This window comes from Sus scrofa, chromosome 4 (genome assembly GCF_054392235.1).
Source record: "Sus scrofa isolate SSC_HxYL_T2T_F1_AM1 chromosome 4, Sscrofa_HxYL_maternal_Yorkshire_Landrace_v2.0, whole genome shotgun sequence".
Taxonomy (NCBI): Eukaryota; Metazoa; Chordata; class Mammalia; order Artiodactyla; family Suidae; genus Sus; species Sus scrofa.
Window position 1 is genome coordinate 103999005 of NC_139386.1, and position 15834 is coordinate 104014838.

At 39.3% G+C, this 15834-nt stretch overlaps 1 long non-coding RNA gene and 4 other non-coding genes across 5 annotated transcripts in view; all 5 read right to left on the reverse strand.

The window, feature by feature from the left end:
• Positions 1–3493: 3493 nt before the first annotated feature.
• Positions 3494–15834, reverse strand: part of LOC106510173 (uncharacterized) — a 34812-nt gene continuing 22471 nt past the window's right edge. The window contains exon 3 of the long non-coding RNA XR_002343449.2: positions 3494–3620. This is a non-coding gene — a long non-coding RNA (uncharacterized LOC106510173). The remainder of the gene's footprint in view (positions 3621–15834) is intronic.
• Positions 3987–4059, reverse strand: TRNAK-CUU (transfer RNA lysine (anticodon CUU)). The gene has a single exon. It is a non-coding gene; the product is annotated as a tRNA-Lys (tRNA).
• On the reverse strand, positions 5026–5097 carry TRNAH-GUG (transfer RNA histidin (anticodon GUG)). Its single transcript has one exon. It is a non-coding gene; the product is annotated as a tRNA-His (tRNA).
• Positions 5946–6017, reverse strand: TRNAG-UCC (transfer RNA glycine (anticodon UCC)). The gene has a single exon. It is a non-coding gene; the product is annotated as a tRNA-Gly (tRNA).
• Positions 8026–8097, reverse strand: TRNAE-CUC (transfer RNA glutamic acid (anticodon CUC)). Its single transcript has one exon. It is a non-coding gene; the product is annotated as a tRNA-Glu (tRNA).

Here is a 15834-nt window from a genome sequence, read left to right on the forward strand (position 1 = left end):
TCTCTTCAGCTCATTAACAGAATAATTACAGCTTTCTCCTTCAAAAATACCCCTAATAAAATGTTTACAATCTTATGGGGAAAATTCTCCCTAGGCATAACATAAAACTCAGAATAAGGGAAAAGGTTAATACATTTAACTATATAAGAAGTTTACGAATTTGTTTAGCTATAAAAAACCCATAAATAAATCAAGCCCTTAACATCAAGCAAAACCAAGGTCTGAGTGATTCAGGCCGTAAACCCATAAAGATTTAACAAACCTCTTTTACCCAGTGACTCTTTTTCTTTTGGCCACAACTGCAGCATGTGGAATTCCTGGGCCAGGGATCAAACGCACACCATAGCAGTGACCTAAGCTGCTGCAGTGACAACACCACATCCTTAACCCACTGCACCACAAGAGAATTCCTTAACAAGTCACTTTTAGATTCAGGCAGTTTATTACTTACATAGACAGCAAAAGGAAGGGTAGTTGAAGGTACGGACCTCCTGGGTCCGCATCTCACACATCCAAATGGATAACACTGAAACAAAAGGGATCAGCGATTGTCATGCAAGTTGTGAGAAACCGTGTTATCGAGGAGCCAATTCTAGACTGCAGCTAAATAGTTTTACAGTCTGCAGCTGTCCCAAGGGAGGGGTGAGGAGATGAGCAGAAGGCCTCATATGTCATCAGAACCTGGAAGGCAATAAGAAACTGTGCCAGGGTAGATAGGAAGGAGAATGAGAACTCTTTTTTTTTTTTTTTTTTTAATGAAATTTTATTGGAGTATAGTTGATTTACAGTTTTGTGTAAATATTCAGGTTTGTATAAATATCGTGTAAAGTTTCAGGTGTAGAGTAACATGACTCAGTTATACATACACATATATGCGTTCCTTTTCAGATTCTTTTCCCACATAGGTCACTGCTACACGGTCATTACTATATGGGAATTGAGGAGATTTCTCTGTGTTATGCAGTAGGTCCTTGTTACTCATCAATTCCACATAGAGGAGTGTGCACAGGTCACTTCCTCAGTTCCAACCTCCCATTTTATCCCTCCCCACAACGTTTTCCCTTTGGTAACCATAAGTTTGGTTTCAAAATCTTTGAGTCTGATTCTGTTTTGTTAACAAGTTTTCCTGTATCAATCTTTGTTCAATTTCACATGAGAGATCTCATATATTTGTCTTTCTCTGACTTGTTTCACTTAGTATGATAATCTCCCAGTTCATCCATGTTGCAGAACTCCTTTTCAACTTAGTTTTAGATTGTATTATTTTATTAAGAACAATGTTGAATGTTAAGTATCTTTTCATATGGACAATAGCTTTTGATATTTTATATATATATATATATTTTTTTTTTTTTTTTTTTTTTGCCGCACCTGGGACATGTGGAAGTTACTGGGCCAGCGATTGAACACACACCACTGCAGTGATGACGGCCTATCCTTAACCGGCTGTGCCACAGGGGAACTCCTGTTTGCTGTTTTTACTGGGTTGTTTCTTTCTTACTGGCTTATAGTTCTGTAAATATTGGGGAAATTAGCCTTTTGTACATGATATACGTTCTAAGAATGTAGATGTCATATATGGTATGGTGAAGTTAGTGTGGCCATAGGAAGGAAAGAAAACCAGAGAGAAGTTTATTATACTTGCAGTTCCCAGAGAAGGAGTCACCACAGCCACAGGGCAGCACAGGAGCCCAACCTGAAGGGTGTTAAGCTGAACAGGTGGGAAGCAGAGAGCCAGAGCCTGTGGCCAGAAGGCTTCACTGGGGTCCTGAGTGGGGTCTAGGGGAAGCAAACCAAGATGGGAAAGAAGAGAAGGGAAAGGGAGGAGAGAGCAGGAGGGAGAGGGGGAAAGAAGAGGAGGGAGGAGGGGCGAGTTAGAGTCCAGGGCTGGGGTTGCTTATCAAGGGGTTTCAGCTCTTTGTGAGTGTGCATTCACAATTAGGGCTGTGAGAAGGATGTTGATGCACCAAAGCATTAACCGAAAATGGAGAATTTTAAACACAATGTGAGTTGGAAATATTTCCTCAAATTGTCATTTGTCTTTGGAATTTGCTTATGCAAGTTCCATTTGATTTCTACAATTAATGTTTCCTCTCAGGACCTAAGTTTGTGTCAGAGTTAAAACAGCCTTTTCCACACACACACACACCCAAGATAATAAAATATTTTTCATGTTTCTACAAGTACATTTATGTTCTTTTTCATTATTATTTAAATCTTTGATCATATTGAAACTTACCCTTATGTAAAGGGTATGGCATTCATTGACCATTAGTTTTTCCCAGACAACTACAGTAGTAAAAACTGCACATTAGACTTATTGATTCAATTCTTCTTTCTAATTTATCACATTTCTTTATGTATTGTCATCTATTTCTGGATTCTATGCTGTCCCATTGATTGTTGTCTATTCATATGATATTTTACTGTTTTAATCATTATAATTTATGGCATTTTAATATTTAATAGTGTTAATCCTTCCTTATTGTGCTTTTTTTTCCTTATTGTGCTTAAAAAAAAAAAAAAAGAATTTCCCTCAGTATTACTGCTTGTTCTTTAAAAAAATAAAAAGTGTTTCCAATCCCTGGCCCAAGAACGTCCACATGCCATGGGCACAGCCAGAAGAAAAAATTTCCCTAAAAAAAAAAGAATTTCCCTCAGTATTACTGCTTGTTATTTTTCCATTTAAACTTTTTTTTTTATTATAGTTGATTTCCATTTAAGCTTTAGAATTACTTTGTCCAGTTTGAATAAAAAAGAAAAAACATTTTGATATTCTAATGAAAACTATATTAAATTTAGACACCAAGTTAAGGAGTGGTGCTCTTTTATGACGTTGAGTCTCCTACCCAAGAACATGGTATACCTTGGTTGATGGGAAAGAAATTTGCCCTAGCGCAGTGGTTCCTGAATTTGAGCTTTTACCGAAATCACCTGGAGAGCTTAAGTCTCAGACTGTTGATTGGGCCCACCTCCAGGGCTTCTGAGTCTGCCGGTCTAGTGCTTGAGAATTTGCACTTCTCAAAAGTTTCCAGGTGATGCCGATGCTGTTTGTCTTGGCACCACAACTTGAGAATAATTGTCTAGCGTATTGATCATCTTGGAGATGGTTGGTGGGGCATATAAAGGCGACTAAAGCATATTTATAAACTTAAAAAAAGTAGAGCTGGTGAATGACGCTTAGGGAGAAGTGGGGAAGATCGGTCTGAGCTATACGATGTCCAAACAAGGCTTCCATTCACCTTGACAACCAGCTTAACTCATACCGCCTATCCTAAGAGTGAGTGGGAGATTTGGCAGGAATAAATGTAAAGCAAATAACGTCGTGCTTTCAGGGCAGAACGAAGTTCTTAGGTAGATCAATAAGTAACTCAAAAGCGCTTAGACGCAGCGCAGCTGAGACCGCCTATATCCGTTCCATGAGACTGCGCTGCAATCTCCCCACTAGCCTGCTGCCGGCCTTCACCCGTGCTCGTACTTTTTTCCTACCTTACTTACTTTTTGCTCTTCCGCGTTCCTTCTGAGCTCCCTTTTCAGAGCCCTCTTCTGTTTTTCGTTTTGAGACATTCCGAAACGAGCTGTATTTCACAGCCCTTTGAGACCGATGAACGTTTCAAAACCTAAAAAGTAAAGACATGCTCCTTAGCATCTAACAGAGAACATTTTAACCAGCTAAGAAAGCAATTCAAAACCTCATCGAAAATTTCCCACCAACGAGAAGAGAATGAAAGTGTTTTCATTTGGTTGTGTCTTAAGGCGTCTTCTCCATGCAAGCGGTGGATCAGAGCCTCCTGGTCTCAACCTGAGATGTTGGAATTTGTAGCCCGGATTCCTCCTTTTCCTCAAACTGGGGCGAATAGAGGTGATTTCTGGACTAATTTACCGAAGTTTAAAAACAACGGTGGCCACAGGGATATTTAGAAGCGGCTGGTTCAGTTGGTAACTAAGAGAAGAATCATTAAAATAGCAGGGGTGACAAAACAATCCGCCCAACGTGGGGCTCGAACCCACGACCCTGAGATTAAGAGTCTCATGCTCTACCGACTGAGCTAGCCGGGCGGTCGCGACACATCGCTTCTACAGGAGGTACAATTTCTTTCCGGGGATAAACTGCATGGTTTGAAGGAATTCTTCGGCTCTAGGATTTTGTAAACTCAACAGTCCTATTACTAAAGAGAAACTCAAGGCTTCCAGAGTGATGGGACTGCGCAGTGCCAGGCAAGCTTGCTGAGGATTTGGGAATCGCGAATCCTGAAACCTCGACGTTTCCGCAAATTCCTTTTGAGACTTTTTGGACAGCAAATTTCTTTGAGAACCCTGTTTCTGGGACCAGGAATCCTGAAGAGAGGGTAAAAAAGCTCGAGGGAACGGGGATGAGAGGAGCAAACTGCTGCGGGGAGGAGGAGGGGAACGGGACCTTTCGTGCCCCGGACTTTGGGCTGCAAGCCTCCTGCTTCCTTCTTCTTCGGAAACCATTTCCCCCACGAAACCTTGACCACCAGGGGGTGGAGTGGGGCTGGGGCCAAGCGGTGGGTCACTCGGAAAATAGGTCCCACTCGCTATTCATTTGGGGCACGGCATTGCTTTTAAATACTAACATTTTGTGTGACTTGCATAAAAGACTATGTTCATTACGTGTAAAAACCCCACTGAGAGTTTAAATGGGATGAAATTTAGAGCCTCAGGAGTGCGTGATCGACGGAGATTTCACTGCACTCTCCTAAAGGTTCATTTCTCCAGCCTCTGGAAGAGACACAGTTCCGGAGTCATCAGCAAAAAGCTGTCTCCTCTGCTCGGGTGAGAGCAGGCCTCGGCGGCAGCTCGGAAGAACTCCATACCGCGCTGAAGCGTCCCTGCCAGGGCGGGTTAGATTTGTCTGGGTTGGCGAGCGGCGGAGTGCGCTGAGTGGAAACAATCGTTCGTCTTATTCGTTGACTGCATTGCTGAGATGTGGTTTTGAATAAAGACGGATTACCTTTAAAAGGTTTAGGGGGAAAAACAGAAAAGGGGTCACCACCAAAAGCATGCCGTGACTCGGATTCGAACCGAGGTTGCTGCGGCCACAACGCAGAGTACTAACCACTATACGATCACGGCGCGCCAACCGCCAGGCGGCGGACAGCCGTTAGATTTAATGTCATTTGAAGCAGGATTGTATAACTGGGGCGGCGACTTTTTTTTGCTCGGTTATCTTGGTCCACATATGTTAAAAGCCCAAGCGTTTCCAACCCAACAACCTTGAAGCCCTGACACTGGAGTCTGGGTCTCAGAATCCCGTGATGCTGGCGCCAGTATCACCCCATCCGCTGGACAGCGAAAGCCCAGGTCCTGACTTGAGGTCTGAGAGTGGACTGCGTTCCCAGTCGCCCCCGTCTTGTCACTTTTCTTTCCCCTCCAAAAAATGGAGCCGCTCCGCCTAAGCCGCTAACTCCAGAGGATTTTCCTCCTTACATTTTACCTTGTACCCTGGAATTGAGGTTTCTGTCCTCTGAATAGTGGGACCGGCAGAGCAGCGAAGTGGGGAGCTGCGAAAGGGCTTGAGGTCCCCCCCCCTTTTTTTTTTTTTTCTCGCTCCAAGTAACTTCGCTTGCGCTCTCTCAGTAACTTCGGGCTCCTGGGCTGACTTCCTTATTCTGACTAGTAGATCTAAGCCGCCTCCGAGTATTCAGAAAAACAAATCTATCAGCCTCCATTTCAGACATTCCCTAAAGACACCCCCCCTGCAAGAAAAAGGCAATCATAAACTCGTGCGAAGCAAGAAACCAAACCCAGAAGACGGGCTTGGCAGCTACAAGAAAAGTGGATGTTCACTCTCGGTAGAGACTCCCCTAAGTCTCAGGGTCTGAGGACTTTACTGGTGATGAAAGGCTCTTCTCTGTTTACCCATTATTGGCCCGCTCAAAATTTCTGGAAAAAAAATTGGAAAAGTGAGAGTAAACAACTCCTGCGTTGGCCGGGAATCGAACCCGGGTCAACTGCTTGGAAGGCAGCTATGCTCACCACTATACCACCAACGCTTTCGAGAGGAGACCCTGGTTTATTTTCTTATGACTACTTCATAGTTTCGGTCTGACACTTTCCTGCTTGGGGATTGGTGTTAAAGAGAAATATTCAACACAAAGCCAAAGGAACGAAGAGGAAAAGAAGCTCTCTTAGTTTTCTCCTATGACTATACTGAAAATTCTGTGGTAGTTTTTAAACAATTGGTTCAGAAATTTAAGGAAAATCAATGCAAGTTTATCTGTTATCATTTGGGGTGGGCCTCTGAAATCCAGGGAAAGACTTCAGCCTTGATGCTGGTGTTAATCTCTGTACACACATGGTTATGCATTTGAGAGTGCTTTCCTCAGTACGAACGCTTAAAGGTAAAGTTGCAATTGAAACGATGCATACATTTTTAAGCTTTACATATACATTGCCAAATTGCTGTGTGGAGAGATATCACCAATTTTCATTTTTCAGTGGGTATTGCTAAATTACATCAGTCAGCTGGATATCATCATTCTTTTTTAAAAAATCATTCTTTTTATCTTTAGGAAAGTGCAATATAAAAATTTGGAGTCTCATTTTAATTTGCATTTATTCTATTATTATTGAGGTTGGTCATTTTTCATAAACTTACAATTATTTGTATTAGTTTTGAGACAACTAATACTTTGTCTATTTTTTTTTTTTCTATTGGGTATTTACATTATATGTATATTACTGACTTATACTAGTTTGCCGCTTGTCCTTTAATATTACTTACAGGATTTTCAGATAGGCAGTTTTCTGTTTTCATGTAGTCTAACCCGGCAGTTTTATCTTTTATGATTTTTGCCTCTATTTCTACCTTTAAAAAGTCTTCTTCAGCCCAATACTGAGACAGTTATGCACTAATTTTTAAAATTTTTCCGTTTTTGCATTTAATTCTTTAATCCATTTAATATGTGATAGGAGGTGATAATTCCACTTTTATAAATTTATCCTAAAGTAATATACACAAAGGATATACACAAAGATGTATTTACACAGATGTTCATCAAAGTGTTACTGTAAAACAAAAATTTTAGGAGGGAAAAAACTAAAAGTCCAGAAATATGATTGATTAAATCCATTTTAATGAAAACTCACATGAGTTTTTAAAAAATTATATGTATATTGTCTATTACTTGTGGGAGTGTAAATTAATATGACTTCTAAGGAAGGCATATTGGCACTATCCATCCAGAAATGCCCATACATTTTGAACCAACATTTCAATTCTGAACTTGTATTACATACACGTGCAAAATGACATATGTAGATTATTTATGACAGTACTGTTTGTAATAGCAAAGGATTAGAATAACCAAAACATCATCAAAAGGAAGCAATTAATTATGGAATATCAATACAATGGAATACTATGTTTCTTAAAAAAAAGAATGAGGAAGCTCTTCCTTCATGTCTAATCTGGAACTGTTTCTAAAATATGTTAAGCAAGAAAGGCAAAGCTCAGAAAAGCATACATAGATTGCTATCATTTGTGTAAGGTGGGGGAGCATACTTAAATATATACATATATGTGCACGTACTTGCATTTACAATATATTTTTATTTGTCATGTGCAATAGAATTACTTATATTTAAAGTATAATTATAAAACAACACTGGCTGCCTTATTTGAAGAAAACTAGATGGCAGACGTGAAATTTAGATTTATCAGTTATGCCCTTTTGCATATTTGAATCCTAAACCATGTAAATATATTATCTTTACAAAAGTTAAATACTTAAATTGAAAGCAAATATATTGCTGAAGTATATATTGGAAAGTGTTAGAAATTAGTAACTTTTAAAATAGCTGGTAATAAAATAGTATGTACAGAAGTAATATATTTTCTGTTTCAGAAACTTGATAATACTATCAGCAAATCATAGACTTGTAATTGACTTTTTCTTTATGTTCTATATTTCCTGTGTTTCAGCTATGGTCACCCATGTGGAACAGACTCAAAGTCCCAAAGAATTACGTTACGTTGGAAATAAACGAAAAGCTTTGCTGTTCCCTGACCGGGAATCGAACCCGGGCCGCGGCGGTGAGAGCGCCGAATCCTAACCACTAGACCACCAGGGACGCCTGCTAAGTGCCTACCATAGAAAATGTATGAGTCTATTTCAGTATGTGTTGTGTTTATTCCTCTTACAGGACATATTAGTTCGACCTCGTCGAAAATATTTCTTCCTCATACTTGTTTTTTGGAGTAGGAAACCCTTGAGAGAACTCCTCAGCATGGATCCCAAAGCTGAGTGAGGATCGTGTATACACGATCGCAGTTCCCAAGACCAGAGACAGATGTCCGGAGAAAGGAGAGAAAAACTGAGTTAGGAAACCCTCAGCTTCACGCAGTTGCCGTGATTTCCTGAATTGGGATCAGCAGAAAAGTAAAGCTCTCCAACTGGGCTTAGCCAAACTGACCCGGAAAATTTCCTGAAGGAATACAAAGGTCATCCGTCGTGTAACTCTAGGAGATCCTGGTCCTATAACAGCTTCCCCGCCCCCATCTCCCATCTCTTGGGAGTTTTTGTTGGCCAAAACGAACATTACAGTCGCGTGAAAGTGACTCAGCCTATGGGTGCGCGGTGGTCAGCAGGATCTGAGCATAACTGATGGTGGGAGAGGAAGAGGAAGTCAGAGTTTTGGAGCTTCAGAAACTTTAAATATGAAGAAGGAAGAGGGAGTGAGAAGAAAGAAAAGAAAACTGGGGTGCATGCCTAGATTGAAGGAACTCTGAAAACCATACCCATCGATGTATGCAAATTAACGTTACTGGAGACAGAAAAGAAAGCAATATGGCAAAATGTTAACAATGAAGCTAGGTGAAAGGTAATTGAACGTTCAATATTTTATTCGTTCAACTTTTCTGTAGGTTTGAAATTTTTCGAAATAAAAATTTAAGAAAACCAAAAAAGAACAATCAAAAGTCTCCCCTCAGGCCTTTTTGCAGGTCACTTGACTGCAGTGTGATTAATTCTCTTCACATGAGTTCAAATAGAAATTTTAAAAAGCAGCCCCCACGATCTAACATCAAAAAACACCTTTGATAATAAAGGAATTAAAAAATTGAATCATCACTGATGTGTACATATCAGCAGAGCCTGACAGAAAAAATGAATAATAAGATATGGAGTGTTTTTTTAAGTTTTTTGTTGTTTGTTTTGCTTTTAAATTTTTAATGTTAAAATGATGTGTAAAGAAAGTGCTAATCCTCCAATCATCAAATCTCCACTGTCCTATGGGTTTAAATGTCATATATTAGGGGGAAGAGTAACAAAACGCTAGACATTTATTTTCAGAGAAACCAAGTAATCTTGCCACGTGTCAGCAAGGATTCTAACAAAGCCCTCTCCTTTTACTCCAGCTCCCTCCCCACAGGGCAGCTACCTGTACTTTAAGGTTGAAAAAAGTATCTAACCCTCAGAGCAACATGTTGGGACTGTATCCAGAGTGGGTACAAGGTAACAGATTTTATTTCTCCATGTCACAAAGGAAATCAACCTCATTATGCACAGGTCAACAGCCCATTTTCACTCTGCCACCTGCCGGTAATTTTCTGTAACATGAGAAACTAGGCAGTAGTGTTAACTCCTGGAGCTTGTAGCCATCTTTTCCAACATCAAAGCACCAGGAGAAACATCATTCAGAATAGGATTAAGCTTCCTTCTCTTCCTGACACCACACACCTAAAGATGGATGAGGGAGAGCGCAATTCATTCACCTCATTCCATATTCTGTTTTGTTTTGTTTTGTTTTTCCTTTTTCAAACATTTACAGATTATGTGTCAGGCTAGCTACTGAAGATACAAAAAATATACTTAAAGAGCTCACAATCTAGAGGAAAATCAAATAAACAAGTGAGTAAAAGAGAATGGATCAGAGAAGATTGAGCAGATGTATTTTGCCCTATTCCGCCTGCTAGTACAACTAAAAACCCTGGACACTGCATATAGACTCTGAAAGATGGAAAGAGCCAGACCGTCTAGGAGCCTCAGAACCCAAGGAATCACACAGAGGCGATTTCTCTGTTACCTTTTTGCCGCGTGTATCCCAGAATTGGAGCTGAAGAAACTAGCAACACGGAAATGTCAATGGATGCAGCCAAATAAAACCAAACAAGACCAAAACAGCAGCAACAGCAACAAAAGCCTGCTTTCTCTGGCCAAAGGACCAGGAAAGAGGTAGCATAGCAAAACAGAAAACCTTGAGATAATAACTGCTCTACTCCAGACAAATGCCACAGAAAGAATTGTGGCTCACCTCTTCCTACACCAGCAAAGGAAGTACCTAGACTTCCACTCCAGGTAGGCTTGTAAGGAAGTGTTCCTCCTCTTTCATGCTGGATTGGTCTCAGAAGAAACTTGGTAGAGAAATCAGCACTTTTACAAACATCCGTGGACAACAAGGCCACTCCCAACTCTCAGTGTCAGTGGAGGTCAGGTAGCGAGCTGGAACTCCTACCCCTGCCCAACAGTAATGAGGAGCCCCTCTCCTCAGATGCTAATGGAGACCCAGTGGGGAACATGGATTCCTACACCTGCCTGGCTGTTAACAAGGCACCCAGGCTCCCTCTTCCTCTACCTGATTAGCATCAGAAGAAGCCAACTAAAACAGAAGGTTTAAATAAGATCCAGGGTCCCAAATGTGCAAACTTTCATTTTAAAAAAGCACTCATCATACCAAGAATGAGGAAGATCTTGAACTGAATGAAAGCCAATAACACCTAGATGTCATAGATGGTTGAATTATCTGACAAAGATTTTAAAGCAGTCATCATAAAAATATTTCAACAAGCAATTATGAACATGCTTGAAATAAATGAAAAAATGGAAAGCCCCAGAAAAGGAAAATTAGTAAAGGGGAAATTCAGTGAGATTTTTTTGTAGATGTATGCTAAATTATTCTACAACTTATATGGAAAGGCAATGGAAGTAGAATAGCAAAAACACATTTTGAAAAAGAAAAACTAACTCAAAGTGGATCACCAGCTTAAATGTGAAGCATAAAATGTCTAGTTAAAAAAAATACAATAAACACTTCATGATCTAGAGCTAGACAAAAACTTGACACCAAAAGCATAACCCATAAAAAGAAAAATCAGTAAAGTAGACTTCATCAAAATTAAATATATTTGCTCTGCAAAACACCTTGTTATGAGGATAAAAAGACAAGCTGCTAATTCAGAGAAAATATGTGTGAAGCACATACCCAAAAAGGACCATTATCTAGAATGTATAAGGACTCTCTAACTCAAAATTATAAAAAACAATCCAATGAGAAAATGGTCCAAACACGTGAAGGACCATTTCCCCAAAGAGGATATACAGATAGCAAATAAGCACATGAAAAGATGTTTGGCATCATTAGCCATTAGGGAAATGCAGATTAAAACTTCAATTTGATATCACTACGTATCCATCAGAATGGCTGAAATTAAAAATGACAACCTCAAAAGCTAGTAAGAATAATGCAGAGAAACCAGGTCACTCATATATTGCTTGTGAGAATGTAGAATGCTACAGCCATTCTGCAAAGCAGTTTATTTTTTAAATATGCAATTTCATATGCCCCCGCATTTGCACTTCTGGACATTTATCCCCAGAGGTATAAAAACTAGTATTCACACAAAAGCTATGCACAAAAGTCTATAGCAGACCTACTAATGAAAGCCATAACCTGGAAACAGTGCAGTTGTTCTTCAACAGGTGGATGTTAAACAAACTGTGGTACATCTATAGCATGGAATACTACTCAGTAATAAAAAAAAGAACCAACTGTGGATGCATACACAATTTGGATGAATCTCCAGAGAATAATTTCTGAGTAAAAAAAGATAATTGTCAAAGGTTACATACTCTAGTCTGTTTATATAACATTCTTATCAAAACTGTAGAAAAGAAAAATGGGTTAGTTGTTGCCAGTTGTTAAAGTGGAGATGGAGATGGGAAGGAAGTGAGTATGGCTGCATGAGGGATCCTTGTGTCAGAAACATCCTGTATCTTGACCATATCAATGTCAACATATTTGTTGTAATACTGTATTAATTTCTCAAGGTATTACCTTTGGAGGAATGTGGATAAATGCTACTCAGGGTCTGTCTGTGTTTATTTATTTTATTTTATTTTATTTATTTATTTATTTATTTTTTGTCTTTTTGCCTTTTTCTAGAGCCATACCTGCAGCATATGGAGGTTCCCAGACTAGGGGTCTAATCGGAGCTACAGCTGCCAGCCTACACCACAGCCACAGCAACTTGGGATCTGAGCCGCCTCTGCGACCTACACCACAGCTCGTGGCAACACTGGATCCTTAACGCACTGAGCAAGGCCAGGGATTGAACCTGCAACCTCATGGTTCCTTGTTGGATTTGTTAACCACTGAGCCACAATGGGAACTTCTTATTTTTTTAATTTTAAAAAAATTTTGTTAAAGTATAGTTGATTTACAATGTTGTACCAATTTCTGCCATACAGCAAAGTGACCCAGTTATATACATGTATTATCTTTTCTCATATTATCTTCTATCATGTTCTAATATAGTTCTGGATATAGTTCCCTGTGCTATATAGTATGATCTCATTGCTTATCCATTCTAAATGTAATAGTTTACATCTATTAACCCCAGACTCCCAGATAACCCCACTCCCTCCCTCCTCCTCCTTGGCAACCACAAGTCTCTTCTGTATGTCTATGAGTCTGCTTCTCTTTTATAGATAGTTTTATTTGTGCTATAGTTTAGATTCCACAAATAAGTGATATTATATGACATTTACCTTTCTCTTTCTGACTTATTTCACTTAGTAATGAGAATCTCTAGTTGCATCCATGTGGCTGCAAATGGCATTATTTTGTTCTTTTTAATGGCTGAGTAGTATTCCATTGTATATATGCACCACATCCTCTTAATCCATTCATCTGTCAATGGACACTCAGGTTGTTTCCATGTCTTGGCTATGTGAATATGTGTTGCTATGGACATAGGGGGTGCATGTATCTTTTTGAATTGTAGTTTTGTCCAAGTATGTCCAGGAGTCCAGGAGTGGGATTGCTGGATCATATGATAGGGTTTTTTTGTTTTTTTTGTGTTTTTTTTGTGGGGAGGAGTTAGGGCTGCACCCTTGGCATATGGAGGTTCCCGGGCTAGGGGTCCAATTAAAGCTACAGCTGCTGGCCTGCACCATAGCCACAGCAACACAGGATCTGAGTTGCATCTGCAACCTACACCACAGCTCACAGCAACACCAAATCCTTAACCCACTGAGCGAGGCCAGGGATAGAACCCACAACGTCATGGTTCCTAGTTGGATTCATTTCTGCTTAGCCCCAAGAGAAACTCCATATGGTAGTTTTATATTTAGTTTTCTGAGTCACCTCCATGCTGTTTTCTGTAGTGGTTGTACCAATTTACATTCTCACCAACATTGTAGGAGGGTTACCTCTTTCTCCACACCCTCTCCAGCATTTTTGATTTGTAGACTTATTAATGATGGCCGTTCTGACCATGGGAGGTGGTACCTCATTGTAGTTTTGATTTTTATTTCTCTAATAATTAATGATGTTGAGCATTTTTTCATGTGCCTACTGGCCATCCGTATGTCTTATTTGGAGAAATGTCTCTTCAGGTCTTCTGCTCATTTTTTGATTGGTTGTTTATCTTTTCGTTGTTGAGAAGTATGAGCTGTTTGTATATTTGGAGATTTAGCACTTGTTGGTTACATCCTTTGCAACTATTTTCTCCCATCTCTTAGGTTGTCTTTTCACTCTTTTATGGTTTCCTTTGCTGTGCAAAGTTTGATTAGGTCCCATTGGTTTATTTTTGTTTTTATTCTATTGCCTTGAGACACTGGTCTAAGAAAACATTGGTACAGTTTACGTTAGAGAATGTTTTGCCTACGTTCTCTTCTAGGAGTTTTATGGTGTCATGTCTTATGTTTAAGACTTTAAGCCATTTTGAGTTTATTTTTGTGCATGGTGTGAGAGTATGTTCTAGTTTCATTGATTTACAAGCAGCTGTCCAGTTGCCCCAGCACCACCTGCTGAAGAGAGAATGTCTTTTTCTCATTTTATGTTCTTGCCTCCTTTGTTGAAGATTAATTGACCATAGGTATCTGGGTTGTATTATTTCTTGCAACTATATGTAAAGCTATAGTTATCTCAAAAGGTCTAGTTTACATTTATGTGTATAGAGGCTCAGTTTTGCAAGATGAAAAGAGTTCTGGAGATTGGTTGCACAAAAGTGTGAATGTGCTTAATACTACCGAACTATACCCTTAAAAATGGTTAAGATACACATACATAGACTGCAAACTTATGGTAACCAAAGGAGAAAAAGAGGTGAGAGGGATAAATTAGGAGTTTGGGATTAATATATAACACTGCTGTATATAAAATAAATAACAAAAAGGACCTACTGTATAGCACAGGGAACCATACTCAGTATTTTGTAATAACCTATAAAGGAAAAGAATCTGAAAAAATAGATATATGCGTATGCATAACTGAACCACTTTGCTGTACACCTGAAATTAATACATTGTAAATGAATCATACTTCAATAATATAAAGAAGTGGTTAATATAGAAAACTTTATGTTATGTGTATTTTACCACAATTCACTTTTTTTTTTTTTAATTTTTATTTTTAGGGCCGCACCCACAGCACATGGAGGTTCTCAGGCTAGGGGTTGAATTGGAACTGTAGCCGCCAGCCTATACCACAGCCACAACAACTTGGGATCCGAGCAGCGTCGGCAACCTACACCACAGCTCACTGCGAAGCTGGATCCTTAACCCACTGAGCTAGAAACCCGCAACCTCATGGTTCCTAGTCTGATTCGTTAACCACTGAGCCACGACGGGAACTCCAGGAAGAAATTTTAGAAATGACTGCCGCACACCAGCAGCAAAGCCAGCATTAGAACTGATGATATCTCCTCTCCAAATTATTTAGGATTCTCTTTTACTTGGAGCTTTAAGATCCATATGGGTCCCCAATTCCTTCATGACATCAGATTTTCCCATATAATTAATGCCAGATAACATCAATCTCAACTCTTCCTCTCATCTGCACTATTTCTTGTCTGCCTGCACGTTCTTTTTCTTCTCCATTGCTTTAGATTAGTGATTCTCAACCTTGTTCTGAAGACTATCCCCACAGTCTGGATTTGTACCTCTGAGGTATCATTTGATGTCTGTCACATTCCTTGCAAATAAGTAGTAGCTCTAGACCAGCAGTTGATCAGATTCAGATTGAAGGGTTTTTTTGTTTGTTTGTTTGTTTTGGTTTTGTCTGTGTGTGTGTATTTGTTTTTGTAGGTTTGTTTATTTTTTGTAGGTTTTTTTTGGGGGGGGAGAGACTACTTCATAGATTGAATTGTATCATGGAGTCACCTGTGATCAGGAAGATAAGTTTGTCTCTCCTTTTGTGATGGATAACAGCTGTTGATCATTGCCTACATACAGTAATTCATTAGGAGTTCCAAAATGTTGATATTGTAATCATGCCATTCCTTCTTCATTCACTCATTAGAAAACTTCTATAAAGAGAAAATTTCCTGTCTTGAGTTCCCATAGAAAAAACTAGGATAAATACTTGATTCTTTCCAGTTTCAAAATAATGAGTTGTTCCCCTAGCATTCTCCAGCAATAACAAATGAGTTTGGATGTTTAAGTATCATTGTGAACTCATTTAAACATATCTGACATGTTTAGATCCATTGCAGGTGGTATCCTTTTTCACACTCAAATTGTCCCATCTTTGATCAGAGGGAACTCTTCTAGTTTCTTCTGAGTTCTTTGATAGAAATCTAACAGTCTT